Here is a 16,248-nt window from a genome sequence, read left to right on the forward strand (position 1 = left end):
ATTATTTCTTTTATCTATTTTCCAGGTGAGGTAAATTTCTAATGAAATATTTCACATTATTTTTCTGTGATTTCATTTGTTTGAATTTATTTTATAGTTTTTTTTAATGTCACATGTAGTCATTGACTTCCCCTTGCCCAATTCCAATTTTAGAGAAATTAATTTTTTTTTAGAGAGGTTTCATAACTCTTCCATTTGGTCAATGCTGCTTTTCAAAACTTTTCTTTTCTTCAGTGGATTTCTCTGCTTCTTTTCTCCTTAGGCCAATTCTGTCTTTTAATGTTTTTCATTTTGGTTTTGGTTATTTTTTAGTATTTTAGTATTTTTTGGTATTTATTATTAACAAAATGTTAATTATCTTTTTTATAATTGTTTATGGACCATTGTTATGTTTTTTGATAATGAGGTATTTTTGTCTTAAAACATGCTCAGTTTTTGTTTAGGTGCCATAGACTGATGATAAAAAATTACTTTATTTTCTATTATCATTTAATTTTCTCGATAGTTCTACCATATCTACTTTTTCTAAATTGTTTTACCTTCTTAAAAACTTTCTTGTTTATCTAGTTCTGAAAGAGGGAAAGTTGAAATTCCTCCACTAGTATGTTTTTGTTGTTATTGTTTATTTCTTCTTGTAATTCACTTAGCTTCTCTAAGAATTTGGATACTATATCCACTTGGGGTGTGTGTGTGTGTGTGTGTGTGTGTGTGTGTGTGTGTATATATGTGTGTGTGTGTGTGTGTGTATATATATATATATATATATATATATATATACACACTCATATTACTGATATATAAATAAATTATTTATTTAACTGATGGGCATCCCCAACAATTAAAGAACGGCTGAGGTAATTGTGCTATATGAAGGTTATTGAATATTATTGTTCTGTAAAACATGACCAGCAGGATGAATACAGAGAGGCTTGGAGAGACTTATGTGAACTGATGCTAAGTGAAATGAGAAGAACCAGGAGATCAAGTGTACTTCAACAACAATACTATATATATGGGTTCAATTGTGATGGAAGTAACTCTCAACAATGAGAGGATCCAAATTAGTTCCAATCTATCAGTAATGAACAGAACTAGTTATACCCAGAGAAAGCACACTGGGAAATGGATATGGACCACAACAAAGCATTTATATTCTTTCTGTTATTGTTTGTTTGCATTTTTTGTTTTTTTCTTCTCAGGTTATTTTTATCTTCTTTCTTTTTTTAAGTATATCTTTTTATTTATTTTATATAAATATATTTAAATAAATATATTTTATATTTATTTATTTTATTTATAAAGTTAAATACAATATATGTATACATGTCTAAACAGTTATTATACTGTACAAAAAGAATTGGCCTTTGAAATAGTGTACAATTAGGCTGTGAAGGAAATCAAAAATGCAGATGAACAATAAGAGAGGGATTGGAAATTCTATGTAGTGGTTCATAGTCCTCTCCCAGAGTTCTTTTGCTGGGTGTAGCTGGTCCATCAAAATTGATGATCATATAGTATTGTTGAAGTATATAATGATCTTCTGGTCTTGCTCATTTCACTCAGCATCAGTTCATGTAAGTCTCTTCAGACCTTTCTGAAATCATCCAGCTGGTCATTTCTTACAAAACAATAATATTCCATAATATGCATATACCACAATTTATTCAGCCATTCTCCAATTGACGGACATATGCTTCGTTTCCAGTTTCTAGCCACTACAAAAAGGGCTGCCCAAACATTCTTGCACATAGAAATCCTTTTCCCTTCTTCAAAATCTCTTTGGAATATAAAATCAGTAGTAACACTGATGGATTAAGGGTTTGATAACTTTTTGAGCACAGTTCCAAATTGCTCTCCAGAATTCTACAAACAATGTATCAGTGTCCCAGTTTTCCCACATCCCATCCAACATTCTGTGTTATCTTTCCCATTCTAGACAATCTGATAGGTATGTAGTGGTATTTCAGAGTTGTTTTAATTTTCATTTCTCTGATTAATAATGACTTGGAGCATCTTTTCATATGGCTAGAAATAGTTTCAATTTCTTCACCTGGGAATAGGCTGTTCATATCCTTTGACCATTTATCAATTGGAGAATGGCTTGATTTCTTATAAATTAAAGTCAATTCCCTATATATTTTGGAAATGAGGCCTTTATAACAATACCTTTGACGGTAAAAATGTTTTCCCAGTTTATATTGCTTCCCTTGTCTGCCTTAATTTTCTTTGTACAAAAACTATCCAATTTGATATAATCAAAATTTTCTATTTTGTGATCAATAATGATCTCTAGTTCTTCTTTGGTCAAAATTCCTTCTGCTTCCACAGGTATGAAAGGTAAACTATCCTATGTTCTTGTAATTTATTTTTAATCTCATTCTTTATTCCTAGGTCATGAACCCATTTTAACCTAATCTTGGTGTCTGATGTTAAGTGTGGGTCAATGCCTAGTTTCTGCCATACTAATTTCCAATTTTCCCAGCAATTTTTGTCAAACAGTGAGTGCCTATCCCAAAAGCTGGGGTCTTTGGTTTGTCAAACACTGGATTATTAAAGTTATTGACTGTTTAGTCCTTTGAATCTAATCTATTCCACTGAACAACTAGTCTATTTCTTAGCCAATACCAAATGGTTTTGGTAACAACTGCTTTATAATATAATTTTAGATCTGGGACAGCTAGGCCATGTTCATTAGATTTTTTTTTCATTAGTTCCCCTTAAAATCTTGATCTTTTGTTATTCCAGAAAAATTTTGTTCTTATTTTTTCTTGATCATTAAAATAGTTTTTTTGGAGTCTGATAGCTATAGAGCTAAATAAATAGATTAGTTTAGGTAGTATTGTCACCTTTATTATTTTTGCTCACCCTATCCAAGAGCAAATACTATTTTTCCAATTGGTTAGATCTGACTTTATTTGTGTGGAAAATGCTTTGTAGTTTTGCTCATAGAGTCTCTGATTTTTCCCTTGGCAGATAGATTCCTAAATATTTTATACTATCAGAAATTACTTTAAATGGAATTTCTTTTTGTAACTCTAACTATTGTATTTTGTTAGTGATATATTAGAATGCTGATGATGTATGTGGGTTTATTTTGTATCCTGAAACTTTACTAAAGGCATAGACTATTTCTAATAGCTTTTTAGTAGACTCTCTGGGGTTCACTAAGTATACCATCATATCAGCAAAGAGTGATAGTTTGGTTTCCTCATTACCTACTCTAATTCCTTTAATGTCTTTCTCAACTCTTACTGCCTAAACTAGCATTTCTAATATAATATTGAATAGTAACGGTGATAGGGGAGAACCTTTTTCACTCCTGATCTTATTGGGAATGGTTCCAGTTTATCCCCATTATTACATGATGATTACAGATGGTTTTAAATAGATGCTGATGATTATTTTAAGGAAAAGACCATTTATTCCTATAATCTCAAGTGTCTTTAATAGGAACGGATGTTGGATTTTGTCAAATTTTCTGCATTTATTGGTTTTGTTAATTTGGTTATTAATGTGTTCAGTTATACTAATAGTTTTCCCAATATTGAACCAGCCCTGCATTCCTGGTATAAATCCTACTTGATCATGGTGTATTATCCTGGGGATGATTTTTCTCTAGTCTTATTTAAGATATTAAGCATTCATTAGGGATATTGATCAATAATTTTCTTTCTCTGTTTTCAACCTACCTGCTTTAGGTATCAGTACTATGTCTGTGTCATAAAAGGAATTTGGTAGGATTCCATTCCCTATTTTTTCAAATAGTTTGTATAGCATTGGAGCTAATTGTTCTTTAAATGTTTGGTAGAAGATCCCCATCTGGTTCTGGGGATTTTTCTTTAGGGAGTTGATTAATAGCTCGTTCTATTTCTTTTTCTGAAATGGGACTATTTAAGCCATTTACTTCCTCCTCTGATAATTTGGGAAGCCTATATTTTTTGGGGTAGTCATCTATTTCACTTAGGTTATCAAATTTATTGGCATAGAGTTGAGCAAAGTAACTTTTAATTTTTGCTTAATTTCCTCTTCATTGGTGGAAAGTTCTCCCTTTTCATTTTTGAAACTAACAATTTGATTTTCCTCTTTCCTTTTTCTAAACAGATTAAGCAAAGGTTTATCTATTGTATTGTTTTTTTTCCCCATAAAACCAACTTTTAGTTTTATTTATTAATTCAATAATTTTTTTTACTTTCAGTATTATTAGTTTCTCCTTTTCATTTTAGAATTTCAAATTTATTATTTAATTGGGGGTTTTAAATTTCATCTTATTGTAGCTTTTTTAGTTGCAAACCCAATTCATTGATCTTCTCTTTCTCTATTTTATTCAAGTAAGCCTCTGAAGATATAAATTTTCCCCTTATTACATCTTTGGCTGTATCCCACAAATTTTGGTATGATGTCTCATCATTGTCATTATCTTGAGTGAAATTATTAATTGTGTCTATAATTTGCTGTTTCACCCAATCATTCTTTAAGATGAGATTATTTAGTTTCCAATTACTTTTTGGTCTATGTACCCCTAAAATTTTGTTGAATGTAGTTTTTATTGCATTGTGATTTGAAAAGAAAGCATTTACTCTTTCTGCCTTCCTCCAGTTAATTTTTAAATCTTTATATCCTAACATATAGTCAGTTTTTGTATAGGCTCCATGAACTGCTGAGAAGAAAGTATACTCCTTTCTGTCACCATTCAATTTTCTCCAAAGCGCTATCATACCTAATTTTTCTAATATTCTATTTACCTCTTTAATTTCTTTCTTATTTGTTTTGTGATTTGGTTTGCTTAATTCTGAGAGTGCAAGGTTGAGATAGATCTCCCACTATTATAGTTTTGCTGTCTATTTCTTCTCGCAGCTCTCTTAACTTCTCCTTTAGGAAGTTAGATGCTATGCCACTTGGTGCATATATGTTTATTATTGATATTGCTTGATCTGAAATAAGGATGGCTCCCCCTGCTTTTTTGACTTCACCTCAAGCATAGTAGATTCTGCTCTATCCCTATTCCCATACAACTAAGTAAGTAGTAAATGGTCATTGAGTATTTGCTTATTTGATTGCTGCCTTTTCAATATGTTCTTTCAATAAGAGCACAAACATGAAATATTGATCTTACTAAAATTCTATGAATATAGATCAAAGGAGTTAGAATTTAAGTGGCCTGATTTTTCAGGGTTTTTAAAAAATTATATTTGCCAATTAATAAAGACCTCAATTTATAGCTTTTAGGAAACAATTTCTAGGTGTTATTGATGAAAATGGAACCTTACTATCTTTTCTTAGTTGTATCCACCTTTTATAGTATTTCTATACTAGAAATATGGAACTTATAATAGAAATATGGAACTTAGTCAAGAAAATCATCACTGAATGTGATATATAGTAACTGAGACAGTTAACACTTTTTTCTTTCTTTTAAAAAGAATCTGTAAACAAGTAGGTTCTTTTTAAGTTATCCTTTGATCTTTCAGTTTTTAAAGAATATTTTGAAAAGAAATTCAAAACAGATAGAATCATTTTGGGAGCATGTAGTTCCCCTTCAATTTGAGCTGATGCTCCCAGAAGCAAAGTTATGTTAAAGCCTTAAAAGGCTCATCCATCACCATTTTTAATGAGAAAAACTAGAGAGTCTTAATTTTAAAAATTACATGTTTTTTTTAATTAGAATTCTCCATGTAGCATTAGTAATTGGAGATAACTCTTATTCTTCCAATTCTTATCTTTATGCAAACACCTTAAAACACAAAAATAGATGCATTTCCCTTAAATATAGTTATATACTTATATATAGGTTTTCAAAGATTAAAAATTTGGCCTAAAAGGCCAAAGTGATTCTGAGATTCAACAAAAGTGCCCAAAAGTCATATTATCAGGCATTTTCTGACTAATATATCTTATAATTCATATCTTTGGATCTTAGTATGTTAATTAAGCTATTTTAAAATAACTACTCAATGTTCAAATCACAGTTCCCAGAAAAGGTTCTTTTTTGGCTTCCAGAAAGAATCAACATAGGAAAGATAATTCTAAATGACATTTGTGAAGATTATGCTTCTCTTTTATTTTATTGTTATCAAACCTTCAAATCTTGTCAAATTCACTGTGAAATTATCTGTGAAAATAAAAAATGCTGTTCTTTTTGGAGGTAAAATTATCTGAAATGAGCAACCTATATCATAGCAAAAGCAACCAATAAAGCCGAAGCATTCTTTTAGAAAAAATATAAAACTTGTTATTCTTTCTGCATGTGTTCTTACTATGAGGCCTCTTTCTAAGCAAAAAAATATATATATATCACATTATTGTGTGTATTGTAAGGACCCATTTTTATCATAATAAAGGGGAAAAACTTTTGTATTTGCCTTTAAAGAAAAATAATAGTATCTTAGAGAAGCTACACTAGCACTAAAAATTATAGGATCTTTTTAGTGTTTAGTAACGCACAATTTTACTTCAATTTCAGGAAGTCCTTTTTTTCTTCAAATTATGACTCTAAGGGACAATAATTATGGAAGTAAAATATTTTTAGCTAAATATACAGATCTTTTGTGAAATTCTCAATTGAATTAAGTGCTCCCATTAAGGTGAATGTCAATCGAATTGATACTGGTCAAAAGAATATCGTTGAAAGGTAAAGAAAAAAAAATTACCACACATCTGGTATCAGTTTCAAATATAGCTCAAGATTTAGGGAAGTATAGTTGAATTTAATGTGAAGAAAAGAGGCGTTAAAAATATTTGGGGAATGCTCTTCCTAACTCTTATATGTCAACAAACCACAAAAATTTATTGAAAAAAAGTTGAATATATTTGAATATCTATTATACTGGAAAGATTAAGAAGAATGTGGTTTTCTAAAAAGAGTTGGTCCAAATAAGCAACAAAAATAATTACAGAAGATCCATTGTTCTTTCAATGCTAAATGTCCTTTACAACTATGATTTTTCCATAAGTTGCTAAAATCTTTTTTTTTTAGCAATAGTGATAAATATAAAATAGACCACCATAACAGTGAGTCATTTGTTTAAAAATGTATTTTAAATTCCTTCTATTCCCAGTAAAACCCTGTCCATCAGATATGTGTTCAGTACTTCCTACTTATTACAGAAATAGTGATAAATTTCTAGTTGGAAAGATCTTACATGAATCAATTCATATTTAATTCTGCAGTTTGGAGAGTCTTTTAAGTGCCTCAGAGTACTTACTAAAATTTTTTGTTGTTTATTTTTGTTGAACTTGATTTAATTTTAATGTTTTTCCCCCCACAATCTAGGAGATTTAGAGTAGGTATTTGATATGATCTAATTACTCTATTGATGAAACCATGGGAAAACAAAAGTAATTATTTCATCATTTCTCTTGTCTGTTCATAAACTCCTACATCTCTGTGAAAGCCATGAGATAGGTATGACTCACTAATAGATTCAATTCAGCAAAATAGTCGAGGAAACTAATTCACCTTGGAGAAGATTCCAACTGAAAAAATCTGACAAGCTTTTAAAACACAGTACAGAAGAGAAACCAAAACTTCAAATGACTTAAAATTGTGCTTTCTTAAATGGACTTTAGTTCTGGTCATTTGTATTCGCAATAGCATTATTTTTCCTCTGTTACACCATATTTGAGTAAAATCAGTCATCAACTTGTTATCAATCTACAAGACACTAGAGGGCAAGAGTGTCATGTAGAAAATTCTTTCCCGAAGATAGACTTTAGTGACATATGCAGAAAACGTATGTTAGCTAAGATAATAAATAATAGGACTTCAGAATGCTATAGTGAACTTACAATGGGTCTTTTAAGAATATTTTAAATGCCAGCAATTTTTAGAAGTCAAAAAGTGAGAAGATTAATAAATATGCATAAGGAAATATAATCACAAGCTTGTCAAAAGGAACAACAAAACTTTCAAAATCATATTTACAAACCGAGAACATATTTCTAGTAGTCTAAATTTATTTCAAACTGCGAGAGGAAAGCTTGGTTAAAAAGCAAGTATGATTTCCTGAATTTCCAGATTGCAGGCTTCACCAAAGTTGTTCTTCCTTGCTTAAAAGTGTACCCTTTTAGTAAGTAGCCCAAATCCTCTGTCTGGTCAGTGAGAAGAAAAATAAAGATACCTCTCATTACATTACCTCTGAATGCTGATCTCAGTTAACATACTTCTGCGCTGGCTTGTTCTTGACTCACCGCAATTAGCTTTCCTAGAAACAGATCAGGAGTGGTCCGTGGCCAACCTTCCCGCAGATGCTATAATCTGGTTAGAAAGAGGGGCCAGCAGTCTGAAACTCAGCCCTGTGCATAGCTGCTGCGAACTGCGTTTCCCCTTATCTCTAAGGAATTTGAATGTCCCTTTCTCAGGCAATAGCTCTTAGGGAGGAAATGATTCCCTGGAGTGCCCAAAAGGAATAATGTGAGGAAGGGCGAAAGCAGCCTCTCAGTAGGACGTTTTCTTCGATAAGTGGAAAAGCTCAGGCGATGAGGGGCTGCTTCTGCTGCTGCAATTGTCACTAGCTCCACTTAGAATGCACTCGGTCACTGAACCAGACCCAAAATCTCTGTTACTTTTATCTAGCAGTGGAGGATGACATTCTCTCTTCCTCAGTTTCATCCTCTCCCGTCCTTTCACACTCTTAAAGGTTGCAGGAGGAAGGAAGGCAGAGCTGGAATGGAAGGCAGAATTCCTTTTTCAGCGCCCGCATCTTTTCCATTGGCTGCCCTTGTATCCAATGAATTATTTGTTAGGCACCTTTCTCCAGGATTAGGGTGAGAGTTTCCCGGGTACTCAGCTCCAGAATTTTATTTTCCTTCCATTCTCTAAGGGTGAGGAGGGGCTATGTGGGCAGCTATCGCTGCTGCTACTGGTATAAAAAAGAGAGAAGGGGAGAGAAAGAGTGAGGGAGAAGAAAGGAGAAAAAGAGAGAAAAAGAGAGAGAGAGAGAGAGAGAGAGAGAGAGAGAGAGAGAGAGAGAGAGAGACAGAGAGACAGAGAGACAGAGAGACAGAGAGAAAGAATGAGAATATATAGCTTTCCCTGAATTGGTGCTTTATTTCACGCCGTGGTGTTCATTGTCCTTATATGCTTAGCTCCATATCTCAGGTTGATACATAGCATAGTAGAAGCTTGGATCCTTAAGGTGTTAAGACACCTTAATCCATAGGGTAGTCTCAAACAAGGCAGTGGTTCCCTATTCATGAAGGAAGAGAAACGTCTTTTTTTTAATTACATGGAAATGGGGATTAAATCTGTGGGGAAGGTGGAAAGAGATTCAGAAAACTGCTCTCAGCTGTGACTCAGTTTTTGTCATTTATGGGTATTACTCAATATGTAGCAAAAACGGATTCTCTTCTAACCTGTCAGCCACATAACATGTGGATATAGTCTAAGGATTCATTTACTGAAAAGATAGTTCCTCAAAACCTTAACTCTTAAATTTTGAAATCAATCCCAAGTGCTTGGCAAGGTGGCCTAGTCTCATAATCTCTATAACTAGGTAAACTAAAGCTGATGGATTTCTTAAGCTTGTGAGTTAAGAGTTATTGTAGAATTAAAAATAATTGACATAAATATGATTAACCCTTAAGACTATGAAACAGGCTGTCTTATGAATGGACAAACTGGCATAGGTGGGCAATAGAACAGGAGCACATTTATACACTGAACACTAGAGAAATTGACTGTATGAATGGGCATTGCGTAGCAAACCTGAGTGCAATAGAAAGACTCAGCTTAAAAGCAAATAATAAGAATGATTCAACAAGTGCAGTATCAAAAACAAAACAAAACTTTGTTTTCCTTTTCCTATGAAAAGATGTGATTTCTCTTGGGTTGCTTTCATTCTACACAACCTGATTTTGATAAGCGATCTCCATTAAATATCAATCTTCCTATTTTGGCTTAAGTAATAATATTGGAATGCTTCAGTGAGGAGTATGTTATAGAAATTAGAAAATATTGAGTTGTGGAGGGCGATGTTTGAAAAGCCTTGAACTCAGCTCAGATACAAGAAAAATACAAGGTTTCTTTCCGCAGACTCTCTCCAAGATATGTAGCAAATAATAATCAAAGTTCAAAAAAAAGGTGGATACATTGTGACTGCCAATTCTGAAAAAGTACAGGAAACAGTCAAAATAATATGAAATGTTAATAAGAAAAGTTTCTGCACTATAAAGATCTTTCTTGCTTGAATAAACTAATCAGTTCTAGTACTATAATTTGACTGTATTATTCTGAACTTTATCTTTGTTTTTTTTTTTTTGTTTTGTTTTTCTTCACTGTCTAGTCCTACATCTCACACTGGTTGCTAACATTAGGTGATACATCAATAGTATCAGGCCACATGATATTATATTATAAAATTCTTCGGAGGATCTAGGACAATGCTTTCAATGGTATAAAGGACCACCCAGAAGAAGAAACTCTCTCTGTAGTCAACTACAGTATTTTATCTGCAAGATGTGGTTTTACAGTAGTTGCCTGAAATTCTAAGAAGTTAAATGACTTGTCCAGGACTCATACCATATCAGTGTGTATCAGATATGGAACTTGAACCCAGGTTATAAAAAAGTACCTAATTATCTTAGCAACCAGTTCAGATTCTCAGAGTTCTTATACCTGTGGCACACTGAGCAAACAAAGAGTATACAGGACCAATGGCACCAATTAAATTGTTCTTCTATAAAAGAAATTAAAAATAGAATTTCAGAGTTGTAAAAACCTTAGAGATAATTTAATAAAATTCATTTATTTTATATAAAGACTGAGACTTGGAAGTCAAGCAATTTTGCCTTTATGACCTTGAACAAACTCCATTTTATCTAGAACTTCTATTTATAAAAAAAAGAAAATTGCTTTAGATGACTTCCAAGATTATTTCAAAGCAATATAAAAGCAAATTTAGGTTAGAACTTAACACCTCTCTATCCTAGTCCAATGTTCTTTTGACTAGGTCATGATGCTTTTTTGGTGAGGGAGGTGTCAGGATTCATTTATTTCAAGTAAATTTTTAATGAGAAAACTGAGACTTAGAGAGGTTAAGTAACTTGCCTCCTCACATTTTGCTTTTTTTACTCATCCCTTGCTTCCTCCTTTCCTCCCTCCTTTGTTCTCTCTCTCCATTCCTCCTATCTCTACTTCCTCCCTCTTTCCATTCTTCCCTCCTGTTTCTTTTCTTTCTTCCCTCTCTCATTCTTTTCTCTTTATCCTCCTCCTCTTCCTCTTACCTTTTATATAAACATACTTAGTATTGTGAGGGATATAGAAGACCCTTACCCAAAATGACTACTCAGAGATCACTCAGTAGAAGGCAGAAAAGTTGTTAATTGAAAACCTCCGGAGGATGAGTCGACCCATCGAGAGATAAGAAAAAGAAAGCTCGCGGTAGGAGGGCTAAAGAAGTAGTAAAGATACATAGCTTTTATACAAGAAATTACATCACAAGTGAGAGAGCATTGAGAAGGGGAGGAGGAGGCATCTAATTGGTTGTTGCTATTTGGGGAGATTGGAATGCAAGGTTTCTGTTTCCCTGAAATCTTCTCATTTCTAGGAAACAGAAAGTCAGGCCTTCAGGCTTAATCAAGCAGACAGTGGTCCAGCTAACAGACTAAATATCGATAAATGTCAAATACCAATAAATGTCATCAGCTCAGGTTAAGTAAATATGTTTCTAGCTGGCCAAGGCTCAAGTAGATATGAGCCTGCACATATTATACAGGTCATAGGGGAGACACAGAAATAATAAAATACAGAAAAAGAATTCATACATTCCTGTAAGTTCTTCACCTTATCTATTCCCCACAGTATCCAATCAGGATCACAGTCATGGGTGCTGGGGTCAGCATAGTTGGAATTTGAATCATATAAATTTGTATTCAACACAAAATTGAGTAGATTGAGCTCTTGTTCCAATGCTGATTATAGGGTTATATGTTGTTCCATCTCTTAAGAACTGCAAAAATCTCTTGGCATTATTTACTCCAGAAAGCCAGGATTTTGATATTCTGGAATCCAATGGCAGGAATAAAAATTCTTATAATTCAAGAATATAGGAGCAAAATCAGAAGTTCCTAACATTCTAAATATTATGTGGTTTAAAGATAAGAAAAAATTACCTTTTCTATCTATTTGTACACATTTTTCCCTCTTCCTATTTTCTCTTTTTCAGTTTTTCCCCCTTTCCATATCCATTTTCCCTTCTTTCATCTCTTCTCTCATATTTCTCTTACCGCCCATCTTGAAATAAATGTGTGTGCTTCATGATGTACGTATTAGTCCAGATCATTGACTATGTAAAAATTACTTCAACTAATAAACTGTTCACTCAATCAAAATCCAGTTTTGAAGCATCCTCTGGGATCATTGAATGATTAATTTGTCTGTGGTCATACCAGTCATATGTAATCAATATTCCAAATTCATAAATTAAAAATCTCATAGTTACACACTTTGTAGTCTATCAACAGCACTTGACTTCCATTTCTTATAGGTAGTTACCATTAAAGACTGGATGACAAACAGAATTCTCACAAGTAATGTTTATTGTTTGACTTCTACAACTTTAAAAAAAAAGCACATTGAAACCTATCTAAAATCCCATTTCTCTTAGTTTCTGGAAGAGACCTGCTGGATTCTTAATTTGCTTAAGTGATTATACATTGGTAACAGAAATAGGCCTTGTTTTCTCTATGAACCAATCTCATTGCTCATGCCCTAAAATACTGGCACAGAATTGCTAAGGCAAAAACATCTTCCTTTTGGGAAACTGTTGCCCTCTTCAGTGAAATAAAAGGTGTTCTCAATGTTCCCTATAGGTTTTCTGAGACACAAAAGAAGAAAAACAAGCATAGGCTTAAAAATACCAGGCTTATGGTTACAGGAAAACAGAAATTTTTGCTTATTGCTTATGATGCATGTAGTACATATTTTATCTCATAACTGTCAGCCACTTTGTTCATTCAGATATTAATAAAATGCCTTTAAGTAACAAATAAAGGAAGGATAAGAAAGAAGAGATGGCTGATATAGTGGAATAATAATTTGTGATGCATATTACCATAACAAAAATTTTGCTTTTCTTGATAGAATTTGCCCTCTGTTATAGTGCTTCCTTACAGAAGAGACTAGTTATTCTAGACACTGGTCATAAAAGAAGTATGAAAAACTATCAATTTGTAGAGTGTCTTGTTTCTCACTATTAATATTAAAGCAGTGCATTTTTAAAACACTAAATTGTATTTGCATGATACACTAGAGTTTTTTTTTAATCTGAAACTGCTGAACAAAGAACAATTCTGTCAAAAAGAACATTGGCCTAATAAAATGCTTAAAATAGAGCTGATGCATTCACACAATATTTATTAATGAATGATGGAAAATTCTGAAAATGGATAGCATATCTACTTAAGAAGATACCCTTTGCAATTCCAAAGCTTCCAAATCATCAATATTATTAACATTTTGTCATTGTCATCTCCATCATCATCATCATCATCATCAACAAGAACTATTATGTTCTGAGTATCTCTGTTTTCATTGGTATATGGGTTCTCTTCACTAACACAAATATAATAGCCCCACATTATTTCAGTGATGCCTATCTTAAATTATTGTACTAGGAATATATAAATGTACATACATATATGTACATAGTAATATTTACATATACCTAGAAATATATGGTTATGTATGTATTCCTACTACATGTTTTACACACACACACATAAGCATACACATATGTCACCTAGTATGCAGATACATTTTTAGATACGAGGCCAATATAAATAGATGAATAAAAGCAACAAATAAATCAAAATTAAAAGTAAAATAATAATGAACAAGACAACACTCTCCTTTGCAATAAGTCCATTTACTGTCTAATGCCATTCAGATCAAGTATAAAATTCTATGTTTGCCTTTAAAAGTACTCTTACTCCCCTCCATCTAGGGGAATAACTTCAATAACATTGACCACCTTCTAGTCTTCAAAGAAACACAGTATCCTAACTCCAAATATTTTCACTGTACAATTGCCTCATTTATTTTCCCTTCTCATCTTTCACTGGCTTCCTTCTATTTTCAACCAAAATAAAAGTTCCATCTTTTTGTTATATTGTTTTTAAATAAAAGATAAATTTGAATTACAATCCCCTCCTTTTCTCTAGCTTCCACCCATGAGTATATAAGCAAAATCCCATTATATAAGAGAAATTATGAAAAACAAATATCCACATAAGATATATTGCAAGAAAAGCAACAAATATAAAAGTTATGTTTTTCAAAAGTTTGCTCTGTGTATACTCAGACTACAGTTGTTCTCTTTCTGAATATGGATAGCATTTTTGCATCATAATTCTTTTGCAATTATCATGGATATATTCAGTGACATAACAAAGTACCAAACAATTGTTCTATAAAGCTAGAATATACAATAAGAAAATTCATATGAAAGGAAGAAAAAGGCCAAGAATATCAAAGGAACCAATAAAAAAGGGAGAAGGAAGGAAGACTAGCAGCACCAGATCTCAAACAGTATTACAAAGTGGTAATCATCAAAACAATATTGTACTGGAGAAGAAAGAGACTGGTAGATCAGTAAAATGGAACAGATACAAAATACACTGTATTAAATGATCATAGTAAGCTAGTAATTGCTAAACATAAAGATTCAGCCTTTGGGAATAAGAGCCTACTCTGACAAAAATTGCTGAGAAAATGGTAAAGCAGTTTGGTATAGAGTGGCTTATCACACTATATATTAAGATATGGCCAAAATTGGAGCATTATTTAGATATAAGGAGTGATGTAATTAGAAGTGTCTGGGGAAAACATATTTGTCAGATTTGTGGATAATGGAAGAGTTTAATACCAAATAAAACATAGAGAGGAACATGGGGGAAAAAATGAGGAAAAATTTTACATCAGGTTTTACTAAAATATCATTTTTCAAGTATATATAGGGAGTTGTGCTAATTTATTAAAAAACAAGCAGCAGACATTTCTGGGACTAAAGCCAAAGATGGCAGAGTGAAGCCCGGAATCTCTCAAGCTCTTGAAAATCACATGAAACCAAGCCCCTGAGCAATCTGACAGAATGAAACCACTCTCCAATTCAAGGTAGATTGGAAAAACTTCAAGAAAGGTTAGTCTCAAGAGTTGAGATTTTCAACCAAACTGAGAGAGAGATTGGGAAAGCCAGTGAGAATATATTAATCTTAGTAGAGCAGCAACTGAGACTCCTCTGTCCTTAATTAGTAGTGGAGCAAACCATTAGGGCAGTGCCCAGTCCAAATTCAGTAGGTAAATTCTGGGAACCCAAGTTGTTTCCTGAAAAGAGCAGAGCAGATAAAGCTAGACCTTGAAAAGAACAAGGGGCCCCTGTGCTCAAAACCAAGGCTCAGAGCTACACAGGAAGCTTGGAAAAGTATCCCTTTGCCCCAGAAACAGATGTCAACCTTAAAGGTAAAAAGAAGGGGAAATACAAAAACAAAAGAAAATACGCAAGAAAAAGAAAAGAACCTTGATATAGAAAACTACTATGGTATTAGGGAAGAACAAAACACTGTCAGAGGAAGAGAAAAATATCCAAAGAAATATCAGAGTGCTATGAATTAGTCTCAAAACCAAAGAGGCTTCTTTGAAATACTCATAAAAGACAAAAAAGAGACAGAGAATTAAAAATGAAAAAAGAAATGAGAAGTGTGCAAGAGATAATCAACAGCTTGGAAAAAGAAAGCAATTCCTTAAAAAATGAAATTGACCAAATGCAAAAAAAAAAAAAAATTCTGAGTAATAATCACTCCAAATACAGCCAGGTGTTAAAAGTTCAAATCCTTTTATATCTCTATATTATAATATAGCTATATCTATATTATTTTTGAATCTTCTTCCTGGGGCTTGGTTAGCTTTCTTAAAGGGCTCAGCTTTCCTTGGTTCCAAGAGCTCTTGCCACTAACCTTTTGCCTCTGCCAGCTTTGGCTTCTCTTCTTCCAAATGTTTCCAGCCAGCACCAAGGTGAAAGTTGGAATGAATCTGACTTTGCCTCCAAGAGTGGGCTTGTGGGCTTCTGTATCTCCCAGAGTGCTCCTGTCCGACTCCTGGCAATATTCCGAACTAACTAATCTGAAGTTAAGAACTTCTTTATATATGATCTCCCAAAGGTTGACTCCTCATCTGAGGGAGGGATTAAGGGAAGTGTGAATTCACAAAGTTACAAAGTTAATTTTGTGAATCTCCCATACTTGTGAACTCCAATG

This window comes from Antechinus flavipes, chromosome 6, assembly GCF_016432865.1.
Source record: "Antechinus flavipes isolate AdamAnt ecotype Samford, QLD, Australia chromosome 6, AdamAnt_v2, whole genome shotgun sequence".
In the NCBI taxonomy this organism is placed as follows: Eukaryota; Metazoa; Chordata; class Mammalia; order Dasyuromorphia; family Dasyuridae; genus Antechinus; species Antechinus flavipes.